Below are 21,331 nucleotides of genomic sequence, written 5' to 3' on the forward strand. Positions count from 1 at the left end.
AAAAAAAAAAAAAAAAAAAAAAAAAAAAAAGAATAGAAAGACCTAAATATTGAAATTCTTAACTTTTAGTGTTTATAATGGCCTTTCTCCATGTTGCCCTACTTAATCCCGAATAGCCCTGTTTTTCAGATGTGGAAACCATATTTTAGAGAAGCAGCACGCTTAAGTTGCATAGGTGATAGGTAGAAAGGTAGGCTTGTTTTTCGACACTGTAAGATCTTGTGCAGCCGTAAAAAAGAAGGAGTTCATGTTCTTTCCAGGGACATGGATGAAGCTGAAAGCCATCATTCTCAGCAAACTTAACACAGGAACTGGAAACTAAACATTGCATGTTCTCACTCATTAGTGGGAGCTGAACAATGAGAACACATGGACACAGGGAGGGGAACATCACATACCTGGGCCTGTCGAGGGGGGGCCTAAGGGGAGCGAGAGCATTAGGACAAATACCTAATGTATTCGGGGCTTAAAACCTAGATGACGGGTTGATAGGTGGAGCAAATCACTGTGGCATATGTACACCTACATAAGAAACCTTCACATTCTGAACACATATCTAAGAACTTAAAAAAAAAAAAGATCTTGGATACATTTAGCAGATTTATCGAACATACACCATGCAAACATACACCATGTGCAATGCAGTGCGTGAAGTAGTTGCTACAGTTCAGACAAGTCAGAAATGAATGCAGCTTTCAAGGAATTTATATGAGGAAGATAAGATATATATATATATATATATATATATATATATATATAATATAACACTAGGTAGAAAGTGATAAGAGCTAAATCAAAAGATATGGTGAAGTATTGTGGGAGGAATATTTTAATTTCCTGTTTTGGGTGTTGATGAAAGCTTCTTAATTAAGATGGCATTTGGCCTGAAAGATTTGTGCCTTTGGGGAAGGGACATGTAGACTTGTTGGGCCCAATATGCACCTTTATGTGAAATTAATTCCTAGGATAATAATTGGTGTGCCAAATTCATTTGCATTTCATCTTAAACAGTAAAGGAATGTTTAGTATTCTTTTGAGTATAATACTCAGATGAAAGTGCCAAGCCTTTACCCCAATCTCTTGGGTCTTCTGCAGGTGTTACACAGTAAATCAATGAAAACTAAGTGTGACAAGAGTCCCACTGCTATAAATAACTAATATTTGTTTAGTTCTTAATATATATCAGGTAATGTTTCAACTGCTTTATATTCTATTAATCCATTTAATCTTTTATAGTCATGTGAGGTATATATTATTATTAAATATTATTATCCCCATATATTAAAGTGCTATGACATAAATACCCCCAAAGCCCAAAAAATAAACAAACAAAAAAACCCCATAATGACTTCTATTTGGTAGAAATGTATTTCTCTTTCACCTAATAGTCCCTAGGTGAGTGGTCCAGGACCATCTTGGCAACTCTGTCATTCTCAGCATGTGGCTTCCAAAGTTGTTCCAGTAGTCAGCATTTCCTAGCTGGTAGAAAGGAAGTAAGGGGAATACAAGGAAAATAGATTCTTCCTTCAGGAGGACTCCTGGAATTTCGTAAATCACTCTCACTCATATCTCATAGACATATAGCATATTGAATTGAATGGTGGCCCTGCAAAAGACATGCCCATGTCTTTATGTATAATGTCTTTTTATGTAATATCTGGGCACTGCAAGTATGATGTTATTAGGAAAAATGGTCCATGCAAATTAAGGATCTTGAGATGAGATTACCTTGGATTACACAAGTGGGCCCCAAATCTTATATACCCTTGTACAAGACATACGAGTAGAAGGCACACACAGAAGGCCACATAAAGACACAGTCAGATAGTGGATTTTTGCTGCCATAAGCCGAGGAGTACTTTGAGCCACCAGAAGCTGGAAGAGGCAAAAGAGGATTTTCTCCTAGAGCCTTCAGAGGGAACATGGTCTTGCCAACACCTTGACTTTGAACTTTGGCCTCCAGAACTGTGAGAGTGTGCATTGTTGTTGTTTTAAGCCACCAATTTTGTGTTGATTTGTTGTGGCAGTCACAGGAAACGAATAAACTTGACTCCATGTTGCTGCAAGGAGCCTGAGGAATACAGTAATTAGTGGGCTGGCCATCTGCCAACCTAAAACTACATCAGGGAAGAAAATAATGGTTATGGCGGGGGGAGAATTAACATTCTCTATCATATCTCATTTTATAGATGAGGAAGTTGAGGCACAGAGAGAAGTTAAGTAACTTGCCTTTTGTCATACATCTAGGAGGAAGCAAGCAAAGCTGTGATTGAAATCTAGACCCTTAACTACTAAGTATACTGCCTTTAAACCCAAGAGACTGTAGAGGCACAGAGAAGAGAATTGTGATTGGCTTTGGAATTCAGAAGAATAATGGCTAGTTGTTAACCAGGCAGAGAGGAGGGGATGATGGAGAAAGAGGCATTTCTGGCTAAGACACAGAGGTATGAAATAGCATGACCAGTTTGTGGGGGCAGTTCGAAACTCAGTTAACCCAGAAATACCCTCTTGACTTCACTGAAAAAAGAATAAGCCTCCCCCGTCTACAGTTCTGTGACTTTTTTCACCTCTAAGGCTGGCTGTGTGGGAAGATGGAGAAAGACCTTATTTATTCAGCCCCTTGCCTCTCTTGACCCTTATAGGAAGGTCCTTGGTGAAGTCTTCAGATATTTATATGATACAGATCTACTTTTGGAGAAAAGATATCCTTATAATAGTACAACAAAGTACATTTTAATCATTTTTATAGGATGTTGCTCTCTTAAATGATGTGGAAGGTATACGATTAGAATAGTTCTATCTATGCTGTCATTATTAAGTTTGTATTCTTTAGGAAGTTATTCCCAATCATGTTACACCAATGGAATTTCCCTTGGAAAATGCATTCTTTTTATGATGTATTTCTAGGAACACATTGTTGTGAGAGGCATGGACTGTTTGTGGAAATGAAACTTTGGCTGCCTCAAAATACTTTTCATGAATTAAATATAGATGTTTTTAAGTAAACCGTTCCCCCATCCGCCCTTATCTTATATTGTGTATTAGGCATATTAAAATACCAAATCAGTTTCCTTTTTACCTACTCTGTAGTATAAAGTGTCTCCACTGAGAAGGAGGGTGTTATATACGTATTTACTATTTTAAGTGGAAATATGTGTGCATTAATATTGTGCTTCTATGGTTTATGGTAGGTAGGCCTTACTTGTTTTTCTTTCTTCTGAGTATTAAGCAGATTAACACAAGTTACATTTTGTTTATGGAAGTCTCTATGTTGCTCCATAAGCTTAATAATCATTAACTTATTCAAGCTGCCACCAAGAGTTTTAGATAAAAGATTGATTTGTACGCTGTGTATTCAAGCCCAAGTCAACTGCCTTTCCTTCCCAGGTGTTGATTTAGTGAGCGAGCAGTTTGAAGATCTTCTCTGAACAGGTGCCCTTGTTTACAGTTTGTGGTTTTCAAGGTAAATGCAGCAACTTCAGAATAAAGCAAACGTTGGTGGTGGGTGGCAATGTTTGTTTTACAAATACTTGGAAGTGGTTTAGAAATTGTCTTTTAAAGAATAAGGTGGATAATGACCCAATAGAGCAGGCCACATGAATAGAGATCCAGCCTCAGTTAGCAAGGCACCACTGACTCACCCTTGTTCTCCTGGAAACTTGCTTGCCCTTTAACTGGAACCCCTGCAAAGAGAGACTGAAATGAAAATGAAAGTGATGGCCCTGCTGGAACTCACTGAGTCCTGGTGCTTCTGCAGTGTTTTACTATCTGGCTGGGATTGGGATGTGTGTGTGTGTGTGCGTGCTCTACTAGATGATTTGGAGGTGGTTAAAGTTACACAGACTCTGAAGGGCTATGAAGAACTTGAGGATAACATGCTTCTCTAGAGAGTGTCCTATCTTGGAAGTAGCCTAAAAATGGTTTTAACTAGCATTTTAGAAAGGGCAGAAGCTTCAGCTCTGTTTAGAAATTGTGCTGTGGACATTTGTTCTTCTGGTTCTATTTAGACAGGCTGCGTGAAGCACAAGTGCAGCTACAAATTGTTGTAGAAAGCCTCGCAGTTATTCAACTTGAACTCCGATTATATCTGCATAATTAAATACCCAGATGTGGGTCCTTAATAATTTTTTTTTGAGATGGAGCTTCACTCTTGTTGCCCAGGTTGAAGTGCAATGGCATGATCTTGACTTACTGCAACCTCCGCCTCCTGGGTCAAAGGATTCCCCTGCCTCAGCCTCCCAAGTAGCTGGAATTACAGGCATGTGCCACCACACCTGGCTAATATTTTGTATTTTTAGTAGAGGTGGTGTTTCTCCATGTTAGTCAGGCTGGTCTCGAACTTTTGACCTCAGGTGATCCGCTTGCCTTGGCATCTCAAAGTGCTGGGATTACAGGCATGAGCCACCACACCTGGCCCAGGTCCTTAATAATTTTTAAGAGTGTGAAGGGGTACTGTGACCAAAATGTTTGAGAAATGCTTACTAGAGGAACAATCAGGAAACAGGAGTTAGCCATAAGCTTAATTCAGCTATAGGGAAAAGCACGTGTTCAAAGCAGTAGATAGGCATGGTTCTTACCTAGGAACCATGGTCAGGGAATGTAATTAGAAATCAGGAAATCAGCAGGTATACCAAGAAGGCAGCATGAAATAAGGGAGCAGGAGAAAGGCTATTGTCTGTGAGCTTTCTGAGGGTCCACATTGTATCCCTGCCACTGAGCTTATAGCAGGATGAGTGTTTGTCAATGATTGAATTGATAAGTATAAACAATGTTGACTCAAACATATGTTGAGAAACATATGAGATGAGATGTTTGTGACAGAATTATTTATAATGGAAGAATCTTAAATATATAAAAAGAAGAAACATTTTTTTAAATTTATATATATATATTTTTTATTTTTATTTTTTTCCCCATTTATTTTATTGCATTTTAGGTTTTGGGGTACATGTGAAGAACATGCAAAATTGTTGCATAGGTACACACGTGGCAGTGTGATTTGCTGCCTTCCTCCCCATCACCTACATCTGGCATTTCTCCTCTTGCTATCTCTCCCCAGCTCCCCACCCCCCACCGTCCCTCCCCTATTTCCCCCCAACTGACCCCAGTGTGTAGTGCTCCCCTCCCTGTGTCCATGTGTTCTCATTGTTCAACACCCACCTATGAGTGAGAACATGCGGTGTTTGATCTTCTGCTCTTCTGTCAGTTTGCTGAGAATGATGGTTTAATACATCATAATGTATCCTAGGAGGGAATTAATATTTTCAGGTAATATTTAATGACATTAGAAAATGTAAAATGGAAAAGAGCCTTCATGTGAAATTGCATATATAATACATTTCTGGTTATCTAATATATATATGCATGTATAAGTGTACACTTTGGCAAATTTGTCTGTCTCTCTAAAGATACATAACAAAATGATAATCACATTTAACTCTGGGACATGAAAAGAGGTGTGATTTTTTAATTTATAGTCTTTAGATTTTCCAAAATGTTTTCAGTGATCATACATCAATTTTATATTTAGAAAAAAGCCCAAGTTTTTCATGCATACATACATCCTTTTTCTGAGTCACTAGAGAAAGGTTCAAGTCAAGTTTCATATTGAAAGAGTTTCCTGTCCTAGCCTTAGAACTTTTTTATTTATGTGCCGCCTGTGTGAAGCCATTGTGAACCTCTGGAGGGAGCAGAGGCAGGTGAGAATTCCAGGCAGAAGTGGGCATTGGCAGTCAGATATCACCTACAGTAGAGGAAAGACGCAAATATGAGAAGTTGCTTTAATTTTAACTGCAATACTTGGCGCTCCATGTGAAGAACTTTAACAAACTCCAGGCTCAGAAGGAGGCCAGCCTGCTGCAGGGCCATCAAGGAAAGCACAACTAAGCTTGGGGCAGTGAGAAAAAGAAAGAAGAGGAGGAATGACTGAGGCACTGGCAGCTTTGCTTTCTCGTTGCCATTTGGAAGGAAAAAAACCTAGGCTTATCATAGGAGGAAAAAAATAATAATTAAAAGTGTAAATTTACACACACATGCCCATGCATATATACATAGTACTAGCTAATGTTTTCAGTGATTTGCATTTTCTAGTGCTTTAGAGCACAAATGGTCCTATATTGCCTCAATTTTACCTTTTTTTCTTCTCTCTTTAAAATATAGGAAATCTGTGACATTTAAAAGTGAAAGAACCATACACAAAAATTAACTCAAAGTGGATCACAGACTTCAATGTAAGAACTAAAACTATGTGACAATTAGATCCAAACAGGATTAAATCTGCATGACCTTGGGTTATGCAGTGATTTATTAGATGCAATACCAAAACATAGCCGACAAAAGAAAAAAATGGATAAATGGGACCTCATAAAAATTAAAAACTCTTGTGCTTCAAAGGATGCCATCAAGAAAGTGAAAATGCAGTCCAGGGAAAGGGAGAAGGTATTTCCAAATAATTTATCTGATAAGGGACTTGAATCTAAAATAAAGAACTCTTATAAATCAATAATAAAAAGACAATCCAATTGAAAAGTGGGCAAAGGATCTGAATAGATATTTCTTAAAAATACATAAAAATGGTCAATAAACACATGGAAAGATGCTCAACATCGTTAGACATCAAGAAAAATGCAAATAAAAACCACAATGAGATATCACTTGAAATCTGCAATGATAGTTATCATAAAAAACCGATAATAAAAAGTATTATCTAGGTTGTGGAGATATTGAGACCCTCATACACGGCTGGTGGGAATGTAAAATGGTGCAGGACTTTGAAAAACAATCTGGAGTTCCTCAGAAAGCTATAAAAAATTACCATTTGGTCCCGTAATTTCACCCCTAGTTGAAAATGAATGTCCACACAAAAATTTGTACCTGGATGTTCATAGCAGCATTGTTCATAATAGCTCAAAGTGGAAACAATCCAAATGCTTAGCAGCTGGTGAATGGACAAATAGAAGGTGATATATCCCTACAGTGGAGCATTATTTAGCTATAAAATGTAGAGAACTACTGATACATGCTACAACATAGATCAGCTTTGGAAATATGCTAAGTGAAATCATCCAGTTATAAAATGCTGCATATTACATGATTCTATTTATGTGAAGTATCCAGAATAGGCAAATCTGTACAGACAGAAATTAGATCAATGATTGCCGAGGGCTGGTGGAAGAGGAGGTAAAAAGAGGCAGTAAGTACAAGGTTTCGTTTTGAAGTGATAAAAATGTTCAAGTTAGTTTATTGAGATGTTTGTACAACTCAACTGTGAATATAGTAAAAGTCTTTGAAATTACACACTTTTAATGGGTGAGCTTAGTGGTATGTAAATTATGTATTAATAAAGCTGTTAAAAAACAAAAGATATATAGCCATGATAAAATGTTAAAACTCACAAATAATAAATTACAAGTTTAAAAAACTGTGGTATAACGTTACATTCATCCAATCAGCAGCAATATGTAAAAATTACAATCTTTGAGGGAAGGTAAGGGAAATAGGGACTGTCATACTGAAAGAGAAACTATACATTGGTATACTTTCTACAGAGCTGTCAGATGAACCAGACATATTTTATAAGGCTTTGGCTCAGAAAGGAAAATATAAACTAACCAGCAAGCAAAGAATTCTGATGTTAAACATTAAATAACAAAGTTGTATCTCTATTTTACTCATGAATATACACATTCAATGATACACTTTCTTGCTTGTAAAATTTATAATCAACGTAGATTATTGAGTCAACACAGGATAGGCAAAATTCAAGTCAAAGAAAAGTATCATTAGTTGTTTTGATGCATCTTCCATAGAAAATGTGGGCTATTTTGTTAACTTTTCATACAAAATTCTGGGTGTATTGGTTAAGCTCTACTTATACAAAATGTGTTGTAGGTTAGAGCTTTCTTGTTGCCTGACAATAGATTTAGATGGAAGGGCCTGATAATCTTATCAGTCACTGTCTTCATTCCAGTTGAGTTTTAGGATAGCCCAAATATGGGTAAAAAAATTACAGAAATAATGTTTTTCATTAGCTGTGTTCCTTTTAATAGCTAAAGAAAACAATAAAAATATTCAACAATTTAGGAATGGTTAAGTAAAATATGAAATGTAAGTATCATTCAAAAGAAATGTGGACCTTTCCAATACGCATTCTAGGATGTCCATTTCCCTGACTGAATTAAAAGCTTTATGAAGGGATAAAGTATAACTGTTTTGTTCACCTCTTCATCTGTAGCAAGTATCATAGTACATGCACGCTAGGTACTTACTAAATGTCCGATAACTTAGTCTGGAAAAATATTTTTTGTTATGTTTCTCTGCATTTTTAATTAGTTTATAATTAAGAAAAAGTAAAAGCAAACAAAACAACATGTCTTTACCCTTCTTGCTATTAACATCTTGTTTTTTAATAAGAATTCAAAGAGAATATGTTGCTTTATGTCTTGAAATATTTTCCTTTAACATTTTTAGTATGATGAAAAATAAAAGCAATACATACTTTCTGTCATTCTAAAATATTAGGAGCTACTATTTGGTGCAAATTCTGCTTTGTTCAATCAAGTGTCACAATTCACAATTCCCAATTCAGAATCCAATTCAATTACCAATCTTGATGCTTTCTGGCAGAAGAGGACATAAAGTGTTATGGAAATTTTATAGATGAAACAGAAAGTGTGAGGGGTAAGAAAGGAAGAGAGGAAACATACTGGCTCCTTTTACTTGATACATATCACTTGGAGGAGGAGAGAGGGAAGAAGAAAGACAAAAATCTTGCTAATCTTCAATCAGCAGTGGCTTTCTCCTGATTCCCACCTGCAGTTCTTTTCACACTTTGGGCCCTGTCACCTGCAAGGGGACTCACTTCAGACCTTGAGGACTTTTTCCTCAAGACTTCATATTTATGATAAGTCTATACTTTTCAAACCTTAATGGATTTATGTTCTGCTTTAAAATCCTTAATTTTATAAGTACTCTCCCATATTGCTAATTAATTTTAACTATCATTTATCTTTTAAAAACTACTATAGCCTTACTTTTAAAAAACTCTCAATATGAAATAAAGCATGCATTCAAAGAATATATATAATGTGCTTGTATATATCTAAGTACATGTACATACGTATATGTGTATAGGTATTTGTGAGTATATAGATATAGAGTATATTGATATAAAAATAGAAATAACTGGGCAGAGCTCAAAAATAACCTTGCTTTAAAAAAAACTTTATCTTTTAGAGCAATTTTAGGTTCATAGCCAAATTGAGTAGAAAATACAGAGATTTCCCACATATCACATACACACAGTGTCTTTTACTATCAAAATTCTACACCAGAGATATATTTGTTATAATTGGTGAACCTACATTGACACATCATTTATCATCTAGAGTTCATGTTAGGGTTCATTAGAGTTCAGTCTTGGTGGTGTACATTTTATGGGGTTTGACAAATGTATGCTGATATATGTTCACCATTACAATATCATGCAGAGTAGTTTCACTGCCTAAATATCCTCTGCATTTTGCCTGTTCTTCCTCCTCTCCCCAGCTCCTAGAAACCCTTGATTCTTTCATTGTCTCTGTTAATTTTGCCTTTTCCAGAATGTCATAGTTGAAATCCTACATTAGATATTCTTTTTGGATTAGTTTCTTTCACTTTAGTCATAATAAGTTTAATCTTTCTCCATGCCTTTTCATGGCTTGATAACTCATTTCATTTTTGCACTGAATAATATTCTATTGTCTGACTGTGCCACAGTTTATTTATTTATTCACCTAAAGAAGGACGTCTCAGATACTTTTAAGTTTTGTCGCTTATGAATAAAGCTATTGTAAAAATTTGTGTGTGTGTGTGTGTGCGCACGTGCACGTGTGTGTGTGTGTGTGTGTATGTAACTTTTCAATTCATTTGGGTAAATACAATGGAGTATAATTGCTGGATCATATGGTAAGAATATGTTTAGTTTTATAAGAAACTGCCAAACTGTCTGCTTTACAAAGTTGTTATAACATTTTGCATCTTCACCACTATTAATGAGAGTTCTTTTTGCTCCATATCCTTGGCAGCATTTGGTATTAGTGTTTTTGATTTGGCAATTCTACTATCTTGTTGTTTTAATTTGCAATTCCTTAATGACACATGATGTTGAACATCTTTTTATATGTTTATTTACCATCTACATAATTTCTCTAGTGAGGTGTCTGTTCAGGTCTTTTGCACAGTTTTTGTTTGTGGGCTTTATTTAGAAATCCACATTAGCAATTGTAATAGTTGGGATATGAATCCAGTAATTCCTTTTCTTTGTGGATTATTTAGTTTATTTATTATACTTTTATTTATTATACTTTAAGTTCTAGGATACATGTGCAGAATGTGCAGGTTTGTTACATAGATATACATGTTGCACAGTTTTTAATTAGGTTGTTTATTTTCTTATTGTTGAGTGTTAAGAGTTCTTTGTATATTTTGGATAATAATATAAAAAGACATTTCCTTTGTCAAATACATCTTTTGCAAATATTTTTTCCCACTTGGTCCCTTATCTTTTTATTCTCTTGACATTATCTTTTGCAGAACAGAAGTTTTTAGGTTTCATAAAGTCTGGCTTATCAATTTATTCTTTCATGGATTGTGTCTTTGGTGTTGTATCTAAAAAGTTATTGCCAAATGCAAGGTCATCTAGATTTTTTTCCTGTTATCTTCTAGAAGTTTTATGGTTTTGCATTTCACATTTAGGTCTATGATCCATTTTCAGTTAATTTTTGTGACGGGTGAAAAGTCTTTGTCTAGATTTAGTTCTTGCATGTGGATGTCCAGTTGTTCCAGCACCATTTGTTGAAAGACTATCTTTACTTAATTTTATTGCCTTTGCTACTTAGTCAAAAATCTGTTATATTTTTATGTATGTCTATTTCTGGGCCATCCGTTCTGTTCCTTTGATCTGTTGGTCTGTTCTTTCACCAGTATGATACTGTGTTGATTACTGTAGCTTTATAGTAGGTTTTAAAGTCAAGTAGACTTGTTCCTTTCACTAAGGAAAGGTTGAGGAGGAGGATAGGGAAGATGGATACCAAAATTTCACCTTTTATGTAGTAGAGGCTAGATGTAAAGATCTGGCTTTAGGCATTTTGGCCAAGTGGGTGTGCTAATTGTGAACCCGTAATCAAGCAGACTGCTTTACCCAGTGTTAGCGTTCAGGTAATCACATAAGTCCCTTTGCTTCTTTGTGTACGTAGAAGAACGGAGAAATGCCACAGTTTTACTCTTCAAATTTCCATTACCAGAAGGAAACAGTGGAAGTGGGGAAGAAATTCCCCATTAACAGAGCTTCTAAAAGAAATACAAATTACACAAGTGCCTCTCAGCTAGCTTAAGAAAGAGTACTTGCAAATAACTTAGAAATTCCTGTTTTCTCACAAATATAACTACTATCCTGATTTTGTGTTAACCATCCCCTTTATTTTCTTTAGTTTTATCATTTGCAACATGTGTATGTATCCCTAAACTAAATATCCATCTCATTGTTTTCTGGGTTCATAAACTTTGATGGGAAAAAAAAGTCATACCTTTATTTTCACTAGCCTGTTTTCATAATTTTCATTATTTTCACTAGTTGGTTGCCTTTGATTACATTTATTTATTTTTTGAACTGGTACTTTTAAGTTTTTCCTCCAGTTTTATTAAGATATAATTGGCAAAAAATATATTTATAGTATATAACATGAAGAGTTGATATATGTATACATTATGAAATGATTAAATGAATCATATATGCCCCAGAACATGCATCCATCACCACACAAATTTTTTTTTTTTGTGGTGAGAACATTTAAGATGTATTTTCTTAGACATTTTAAAGTATAAAATTCATTTCATCAATTATAGTCATCATGTACAATAGAGCTCCAGAATTTATTCATCCTGTCTAACTGGAACTTTGTGCTCTTTAACCTAAAATGTCTTATAGTTATAATAATCTGTTTTAAGCTGATAACAATGTAACTTCAACTGCATACAAAAACTCTACACTAACTTCTCCTCCTAGGATAAGTTAAAGTGTAGAGTTCTACATTGCTTCTAATTTTGTTGAACTTCGAATTTTGTATGATTGTTTTCATAATAATTTTATGTTATTGATGTCATAATTTATATATATTTATATATTATATATCCATTAACAAGTTATTATATCTATAGTTATTTTAATGCTTTTGTCTTTTAAATTTTATGCTAGAATTAAAAGTGATTTATCCATCGCTATTTTAGTACTAGATGATTCTGAATTTGACTATGTTCTTTCCTTTGAAGTGAATTTTATACTTTCATATGTTTTCATGTTGTTAATTAGTGTCCTTTCATTTCAACTTTAGGAAATCCTTTAAGCATTTCTTGTTAAGCATGTCTTATGGTGATAAACTCCCCCAGCTTTTATTTGTCTGGGAAAGTCCTTATCTTTCCTTCATTTCTGAAGGAGAGTCTTGCTGAGTGTAATAGTCTTGGTCAGCAGTCCTTTCTTTAAGCACTGTGAATATATAATCCCTCTGTCTCCTGGCCTGCAAGGTTTCTGCTGAGAAATCTGCCAACAGTCTTATGAAAGTTTATTATTTGTGATGAGTTGCTTATCTGTTGCTGCTTTCAAAATTCACTTTGACTTTTGAGAATGATTTAATTTATTTCAGTGAAGATCTCTTTATAGTTAATCTATTTAGCATTATTTGAAATTCATGAATCTGGATGTTCATTTCCTGTTCAAATTAGGGAAGTTTTATGTTATTATTTCTTTAAATAACTGTTCTGCCCCGTTTTCCTTCTCTATTCCTTCTGGGACCCCTTAATTCCTATATTAGCTCTCTTGATGATGTTGTGTACTCATGTAGGCTTTTTTCAGTCTTTTTAAATTCTTTTTTTCTCCTGTTTCTCTGACTGAGTAGTTTCAAATGACTTGTCTTTGAACTCACTTTCTACAGCTTGATCAAATCTGCTGTTAAAGCTCTATGGAATTTTTCTGTTAAGACATTGTATTCTTTACCTCCAGAATTTATTTTTAGTTCTGTTTATGGTTTCTATTTCTTTGTTGAACTTCTAATTTTGTGTAATTGCTTTCCTGATTTTTGTTTGGTTGTCAATATGAGATCTGTTGTAGTTTATTGAACTTCTTTTTTAGAGACAGGGTCTTGGTCTGTTGCAAAGGCTGAAGTGTGGTGGCATGATCATAGCTCAGTGCAGCCTTGAATCTCTGGACTAAAGTGGTCCTCCTGCCTCAGCCCCCTGAGCAGGTGGGACTACAGGTATGTGCTACTATGCCTGGCTAATTTTTAAAACATTTTTTGTAGAAATGTGTTCTCATTATGTTGCCCAGGCTGGTCTCAAACTCCTGACCTCAAGCAATTCTCTCACCTCCACCTTCCAAAGTGCTGGGAATTACAGGCATAAGGCACCATGCCCAGCCTCACTGAACTTCTTAAAGATGGTTATTTTGACCTCTTTATTAGAAAATTTATAGATCTCCATTTTTCTAGGGTTGGTCACTGTTGCTTTATTTTGTTCCTTTGGTGATTTTGTGTTTCCCTGATTATTTGTGATTTTTGTGATCTTGTGTTGGTGTCTGCACATTTTGAAAGTTAGGCATCTATTTTAGTCTTAACTAACTTAAGCAAGGAAAGTCCTTTACCAATCAGCTTGTCCAGAGCTTCTTGATGGGCTGTCTGGTGGATTTCTCAGGCAGGATTGCTGATAAAGTCCTTGAGCAGGCGGGCCTGGTGCCTGGGTCAGTAAGTATATGAATCTGATGCTGGAGTCTATGGGGTTGGACCTGGGGCATTGGTCCACTGGGCTTGCTTGGCACTTGGGTCCATGGGGGTGGATCTGAAACCTGTAACCTTGGGGCCTGGCCTGAAGCCTGGCTCTACAGGACTTGGCCAGATGCTGGAGTGGGCCTTAAGCCTGAACCTATGGGGGCCAGCTTAGAACCTGGATCCACAAGGGGGTTCCTGAAGGCTGGATCTGATGGATGCCAGCCTGGTGCCTGGAACCATGGAGGCTGGCCTCATTGCCTTCAATTATGAATGTAGATAATAAATCATTCTGGGAAAGGTTCCATGTACTTCACCAGACTCCCATGGCACATTCTTAATAGAGTATTTTTCTAGGAGTAGTTTTGCTGCATATCAGGGAGCATGTGTTTTTCACAGTATTACTAGAAAAACCATCATACTCTCCATTCTAGTCTTTCTCACCAGGATTCCTCATCTACCACAGAACACAGATAATAATGTGCATAACTGTTTTCTTAGTTCTCCAAAGGATGATATATAACCATCCTTTTCATTTTAGGTGAGTATGAGAGATGTTCATTTGTTATATACAAGGGATTTGTTAGGCTGTTAGGGCCTCCTTCTCTCCTTGAACCATACACAGTTTCAGCATTAAGTTCTTTGTTGGTGCTATGAAAAATGGAGTCAAACTGATTTGTACTTAGACCCTGGCACTGCCACTTACTGGAAGTGTGGCTTTGAGTGGTTATTTAAACCTGCTTCATTTTCAGTATACACATTGTCAAATGATGGTGATATAGACATCTTGGGGTTATTTATAAATTAAATAAAATAATTTGTGTAAAGTAACTATCACATTTATTGGCACAAAATAGAATGGAACTCCCATTCTCTGTATTATAAGAAATCAGAGTTGTGTATGTTAATATATGCAGTTGGCCCTTTGTGTCCATGGATTCTACATCTATGGATTCAACCAACTGCAGATTGAAAATATTTGAAAAAATTTTCCAACTTTCAAAAAGCAAAACTTGAATTTGCTGCACCCTGAGTACTATATTGAATCTACATGAATGAAGTGATCTAGAGATGGTTTAAAGTGTACAAGAGAATGTGCATAGGTTATATGTAAATACTATAGCATTTTATATCAGGGACTGGAGCATCCATGGATTTTGGTATCAGCAGGGGGTCCTGGAATCAATTCCCCAGGAGATACCCAGGAATGACTAATTATATTTTCCTTCTCCCCCTTCCTTGAAATGCTGAGTTGTTTTTATTTTACCTTTGTTACCCCAGTGAAATCATATTTGATTCTGTTGGCTTCCATATTGATTTTAGATTTTTTAGTTCAGACTTTGCTTGAGTTTAGTGGAAGAGTTGTCACTAATCACTAGAAGCTCTAGAAAAGATGATGTGGAGTTCGTAAGGAGCCCTTGTTGGGCTTACCAAAAGCTACTATTTCAGTGTCATTATTGCACCTGCGTTAGTTGTGTTCTGCTACCTTTAATTGCTCTTTAGTCTTTGAAGTAATTTTTGTCACTTTGCCTTATGAAGATTGTGTGTTTCAGCTCTTAGTATCAGTAACTCTGTATTTAATTTGGCTAGATTTGCTTGGTATTTGCCAAATTAGTGCAATTTCCTTAGGTAAGATATAATTTACAACAGAATGATGCCTCATAATTTAAATAGCAGCTGCTGAGGGAAGGTAAACAGTTATAAATTACTTTCTCTTCCTTTGAAAAAGAGCTGTCCTATGGTGCTGTGAGGAAATGAACGAAGTGTTTTAGGACTTTCTTGGGCTTAGGCTGTATGTTTTACATGGATAAAGAAGAAAAAAGGTACTCATTTGAATTTGCTTTGAAATGTTAACAGAAGTTAGATTCCTGTAAGATAATTTGGAAAGAACAACTCTCTTGTTACTAAGAGAAAGAAATTCTTCCTGTTTGTTAGTTCATGTAATGGATAATGGCCCAATGCACCTACATCTGGGGAGGGAGTGTTTCTTTTTTTGAAAGGTGAGAATTTATGTGCATGTATCAATTTATTTCTGAAGTATTTACTGAACACTTTTTATGTGTCAGGTACTTTGATAGACACTGGATATACAATTGTAGGCAATGTGGATACTGTTTTTGCTTTCATGGTGCAAATGGCCCATGCTGTCCAGCAGATTTCAGTTTGGCCTCTTAATCTCAGTCATGGAAGAGAGTGTATGCAGGAGGATGTGATTCATAGAGGATCAATAACCTGTTGCTTGAAAAACTATAAGTTTTGTATGTATTTCCACATGCCTGACACATATATTTCCATTGGCAATTAAGAACATTCAAAAGAAAGTGCTGGCAGATTTCATTTGAGCTAAGTAGAATGTAGGAAATTCTTCTGCCATCCATATGCCTGGTTCTATGTAGGGAACCACAGATCAATGAGGGAAGAGTATGTAAGTTGCAGCAGGTGAAACAACTTTTCTGGAAATTGGCACTTATTAGGATAATCTGGCTGCTGAGTTACATGCCGTGTCCTACCTGGATCTTCTCATTCCAGTGCCTAATCTGTGAAGACTTGAACATCCTGTGTTCTAATAAGAGGCCTTACATACTGGCCATGAAACATTTAACAGTAACATTATAAAGTTGGAATTTTTCAGGACCATTATGGCTAGAAAGACTGTGCTATGGAGAAAGGCTAGTGTTGAGATGGGGAATCCTCTTTTTTCCGCCCCCATTAAGAGCCATTGATCCTGACAAAATTAATTAAGGGCCAATTGTAAAGCAAAAACATACAACAAATGAACTAGATGGGGAAAGGAGTGAACATTAATAAACATTACTAGGCAGTGTTTTGTTATATATAAATTTTCATAGTCAACTAATATTTTGTAACTTAGAAAAGGAGACATCAATGTAAATTACATGAATACTTAAATATACTTTTATATATACTATCTGTAGTTAAGGAAGTAAGAAGGTTAGAAATGGGGGGATGGAGAGAAAGAAAGGTGAGAAAAAAGGATGGGAGACAACACTGACTCAGGTGAAATTAAGAGATCGAGATGGTGGAGAAGCTACATGGAGGGAAGAGGAGTCAGGTGGAGAGGTTCTCAGCTGGATTAGTAATTTGGGCAGTTTCTTCAGAATCAAAGTTTGGTGACTATTACTATTCCTTAGAATTCACATTAATGCTTAAGGAATTACTTGTTAATGCTTTTAGAACTGTCATTGGTTTTCTAGAAATCACCAAACAGGAGAGTCACAGCAGCCATCTCCACCCTTGCTTTCCCACTTTCCACATCCCCAGGAGGATATTTTGCTAAGAACTCTACCTAAGCACTATCACAGTATGAGATATTTCTGGAGAGTCCAATAAAATTAAACAGAGATAGACTTGGATCAGATAGAGAAAGAATAACGTTTAATTAAGTAAGTGTTTTCATATATTTGAAAAGTTGTGCAAGGTATGAGAACCAACCACAGATGTTCCTCAAATTACAATGGGGCCATGTCCTGATAAACCCATCACAAAAAATATTGTAAGTCAAACTGTTACAGGAAAGGGGTTCCAATCCAGACCCCAAGAGAGGGTTATTGGATCTTGTGCATGAAAGGACTCAGGGTGAGCCCACAGCATAAAGTGAAAGCAAATTTATTAAGAAAGTGAAGGAATAAAAGAATGGCTACTCCCTAGACAGAGCAGCCCCAAGCGCTGCTGCTCGGCTTACCCTTGTTTATGGTTATTTCTTGATGATATGCTGAACAATAGGTGAATTATTCATGCCTCCCTTTTTTAGACCATATAGGGTAATTCCTGACATTGTCATGGCATTTGTAAACTGTCATGGTGTTGGTGGAAGTGTAGCAGTGAGGATGACCAGAGGTCACTCTTGTGGCTATCTTGATTTTGGTGGGTTTTAGCAGGCTTCTTTACTGCAACCTGTTTTATCAGTAAGGTCTTTATGACCTGTATCTTGTGCTGACCTCCTATCTCATCCTGTGACTTAGAATGCCTTAACCATATGGGAATGTAGCCCAATAGGTCTCAGCCTCATTTAACTCAGCTCCTATTCAAGATAGAGTTGCTCTGTTTTAAACATCTCTGACATTTCCCCACTCCCATTCATAAAAGAACCCTTAATCCTAAGGGTTGCTGAGGGGTAAAGATCCATCTTCTGTAACTTTTTCAGGCTGAATAGGGGCAATGGTTTTTCTGCCTATTAGGGTCTCTTTTGTTCAGGGTAGGGAGGAACTCAGTCAGAAAGCATCAGTGTGGTGAAGGCTATTCATGACTCTTGAGTTCTCATAAGAGGCAATAACTGGAAAATTAATGTGTTCAGTTTAAGAAAACATTCAGAAAGGTTGTCCTGCATTTCTACACAAAGACTACTACAGCAATACATTCCACAACAGTAAAGCAACATAAGTAAAATTATTCCTATTCTCTATCTGATCTAAGTACCTCTCTGTTTAATTTTATTGGACTCTCAGGAAAATTATTAAACTAAATAAGAAGGCTTTCCATGAACTGGGTTACTGTTGGAACCAAGCTGATATGGAGTTGCTAGCCAATTCTAATATATGCACAGAATTGGAATACTGATTCAGATTTTTAAATTGCCCATCCATTTTGTTTTTTCTGAGCAACAGTCAGAGATCACTGGTTGGTTCACAGGAATAAGCAAAGTTAGCCTAAATTGCAGAAACAAACTTAAATACAACTGATGACACTAGAATCTAATAACAAGTATAGTATAGTTCTTGAAACATTTTTCTCTCTCCAGTTTCCCATTTTTACTAAAGACAAATCATGATAAGACTGATTTGCCTTATTATACTTGGTCTAATTATTTGTATAAAGTGCAGCAAGAATAATTATTTTTTGGATAAGTGCTTTCAAATTGGTTTTGATGGAACTCGGTTTCATAGAAGGAATCTTAGATAAGACATTTTTAGAGCCAAGCCCTGCCATGGGTTTGTACCCTCAAATACCTATGAGTTGAGTAAATTCCTTTCCTTTTGAGGTCCCAAGATAACTTGGGGCTCCTGGACATTTTAGAAAGTGACATTCTTTACTTATCACAGGTGAGAAGCTCTGTATAGGGACTGTTGTAGACAAGGTCTGAGGTCAGTTCCCCAAGTGGCTTTTATTGACTTCACAAATCAAGTTTGATTCCTTAAAGGAAAGCACACCATTCCAGTCAAAGCCTTGGTAAAATAACCAGTTTCTTCAATTCTGTCTTAGCATTGCAAAAGAAAACAGATTCGGATTGCACTTACACAAGTACCTATATTGCCATAAATTAAGAACACTCACAACTAGTTTCCAAATTCTGGAGAAATTAGGTAGAGAGAAACAAATACATTCCAAATTTTGTTCACAGGAATTTACTCAATTGTTACAAGCCTTAAATAGCTAAAAATCAAAAAACAAAAAACACTTTTCTTGACTCCGAAAAACAAAGGATCAGCAATAGTTTAAGCAAAGTTAGAAAGATTACTTTAGACTTCTGTTGGTTCACTCAACTCAGTTAACTCCTGTTTTGCTTGATATTCATGAACATTTCAGCTCTCCTTGAATCCTGAAAGTTTTTCCCTTTTTTCTGATGTCACAATCTCCAAAGTTATCAGAAACCTGCGTTCCAGAACACCTGCTAGAGCTTTATAGTTAATTATAAACCAACTTCTAAAGAGGACCAAAGCAAGACAACAATTGTTAGTGGATGACAAAATGTCTTAGGACATGCACAGTTAAAAAACACTATTGATAAAGAAATTTGGTTACCTTTGTGGCATACAGTGACTTTATGTAACAATTATTAAAAACATACACTAAGTCATATTAGAATTATAGGCGTTTTCCAGAATTTTGGAACATATACCAACAACACATTTATACAAATACAGCTCAAAGGAAACCAAACACCATTTTATATTTTACAATGCTTCTTTTTTTTTTTTAAAATTGCATTTTAGGTTTTGGAGTACATATGAAGAACATGCAAGATTGTTGCATAGGTACACACGTGGCAGTGTGATTTGCTGCCTTCCTCCCCTTCACCTATATCTGGCACAATGCTTCTGATAGGATTTTAATGTTAAATAAGCCAAATGTCACTGTTGCATTAGTGTGCTATTGATGTTAAACCCAATTTTTAATGAAACTTTATAGACAAATGTATTCAATCTTAATCAGTTTGACCATATGGTAAAATTTTAATAAACCTTTTATAATCCTTTACAATTTTTGTTAAAGAGTAGATCATAAGCGGGTTTTTGTTCTTAGAAAAAACTATTGCACTTTTATTCTAATGTTTAATTTGCAGAAAAACTGAATAATATACCCCTTTAACTTTAGCCAATATGTTCATGAACAGAATTTGTTTTACAAACTCATATTTTACAAGCCTTCCACAATTTGCTTGCTTAAACCTTCAGCTATTCCTACCTTACTTAAAATAATCCTTTAACCCTTTAAACATAGGCAAAAAAAGAGAAAAAAAATCCACATTCCCATGACTTCTTATAATCTTTTACCAAAACACATTTCACTTTCATTTACACACCTCACATCTAAGAGTGTTTCTTCAGTAGTCTCAATTACATGCTACAGTATTAACTCTTAGCAACTTTTATTTTGGCTGAATACCTTGGTAAGTTCAGGATTTTAATTATGTACCAGGTGTGGAGACTAGGACAGCAGACAAAAGTGCAGATAAGGGCAGACTTTTTCCAGCAGAGCTAGGGGCTATGGCTACCTCCACATGTCCCCAGCTGTATCTAGAATCTAATGCTCCAAAATCAATTGAACAGTTTTCAAAAGTCAAAGAAGCAGTTTATGACCTTAAAACATTTAGCAAACTTAATAGCTGACCAGCATAATTTAGACAAAATATTTACATTTCTGAAGATATTTTTATTTTACCAGTAATCTTTTACAACTTTCTTTGTTTCCCAGAAATTACTTAAATTACATGAGCTAAAAGGTATCATACCTTTTACTTTTCTCACAAAATATTTGATTTAATATCTTATTATTAAACCAATTAATCAAATCTCTTTCATATATAAACATCACACACACAATACATATAGAGACAGAAGAAGATAAAGGACTTATTCCCTAAGCTGGGAATCAAGCCCTGAACCCAGGTTGTCATTGTGGAAAGAGAAAGCATGGCCACGTGGTTACAAGGTCAAGCTCCCAAGGACATACAAGATGAGAGGGAAACCTCGTCCTGGTTTTTCAGGGACCTCTAGCAAAGTTTCTAACTGATCAGTTTGCTGAGCTGTCTTGAACAGCAGGCTTATAGGTGTCCAAAGCCTGTGTTCTATCCTAAGTTATCCCTCTTGATGACAGAACAATAAAGGAAGACATATAAAGTACACTGGATTCATTACAGCTTAAGACTAGCTTCACAAATCCTTTTTCCCATTAATCAAAACTTTATAGGAGATAAACAGTGTGTTTGTTTGTTTGTTTGTTTTACCATGAATTTTGCCCTTCATTTAACCAGGTGGAGGGGGGGGGGGGGGGGGGGGGAGGGGGGGGGAGGGGGGGGGAGG

General features: G+C 35.9%; 1 protein-coding gene and 1 long non-coding RNA gene across 4 annotated transcripts in view; one reads left to right on the forward strand and one right to left on the reverse strand.

Annotated features, from left to right (window-relative positions):
* The window catches only part of LOC116555519, a 477-nt gene extending 356 nt beyond the window's left edge, over positions 1-121 (reverse strand). The window contains exon 1 of the long non-coding RNA XR_004270567.1: positions 43-121. This is a non-coding gene — a long non-coding RNA (uncharacterized LOC116555519). The remainder of the gene's footprint in view (positions 1-42) is intronic.
* ITPR2 (inositol 1,4,5-trisphosphate receptor type 2) overlaps positions 1-21,331 on the forward strand; it is a 492,164-nt gene that overhangs the window by 52,912 nt on the left and 417,921 nt on the right. The gene's annotated exons all lie outside the window — the stretch shown is intronic.

The sequence above is a fragment of the Sapajus apella genome, unplaced genomic scaffold (assembly GCF_009761245.1).
Source record: "Sapajus apella isolate SASKATOON/1434 unplaced genomic scaffold, GSC_monkey_1.0 scaffold2, whole genome shotgun sequence".
Classification (NCBI taxonomy): domain Eukaryota; kingdom Metazoa; phylum Chordata; class Mammalia; order Primates; family Cebidae; genus Sapajus; species Sapajus apella.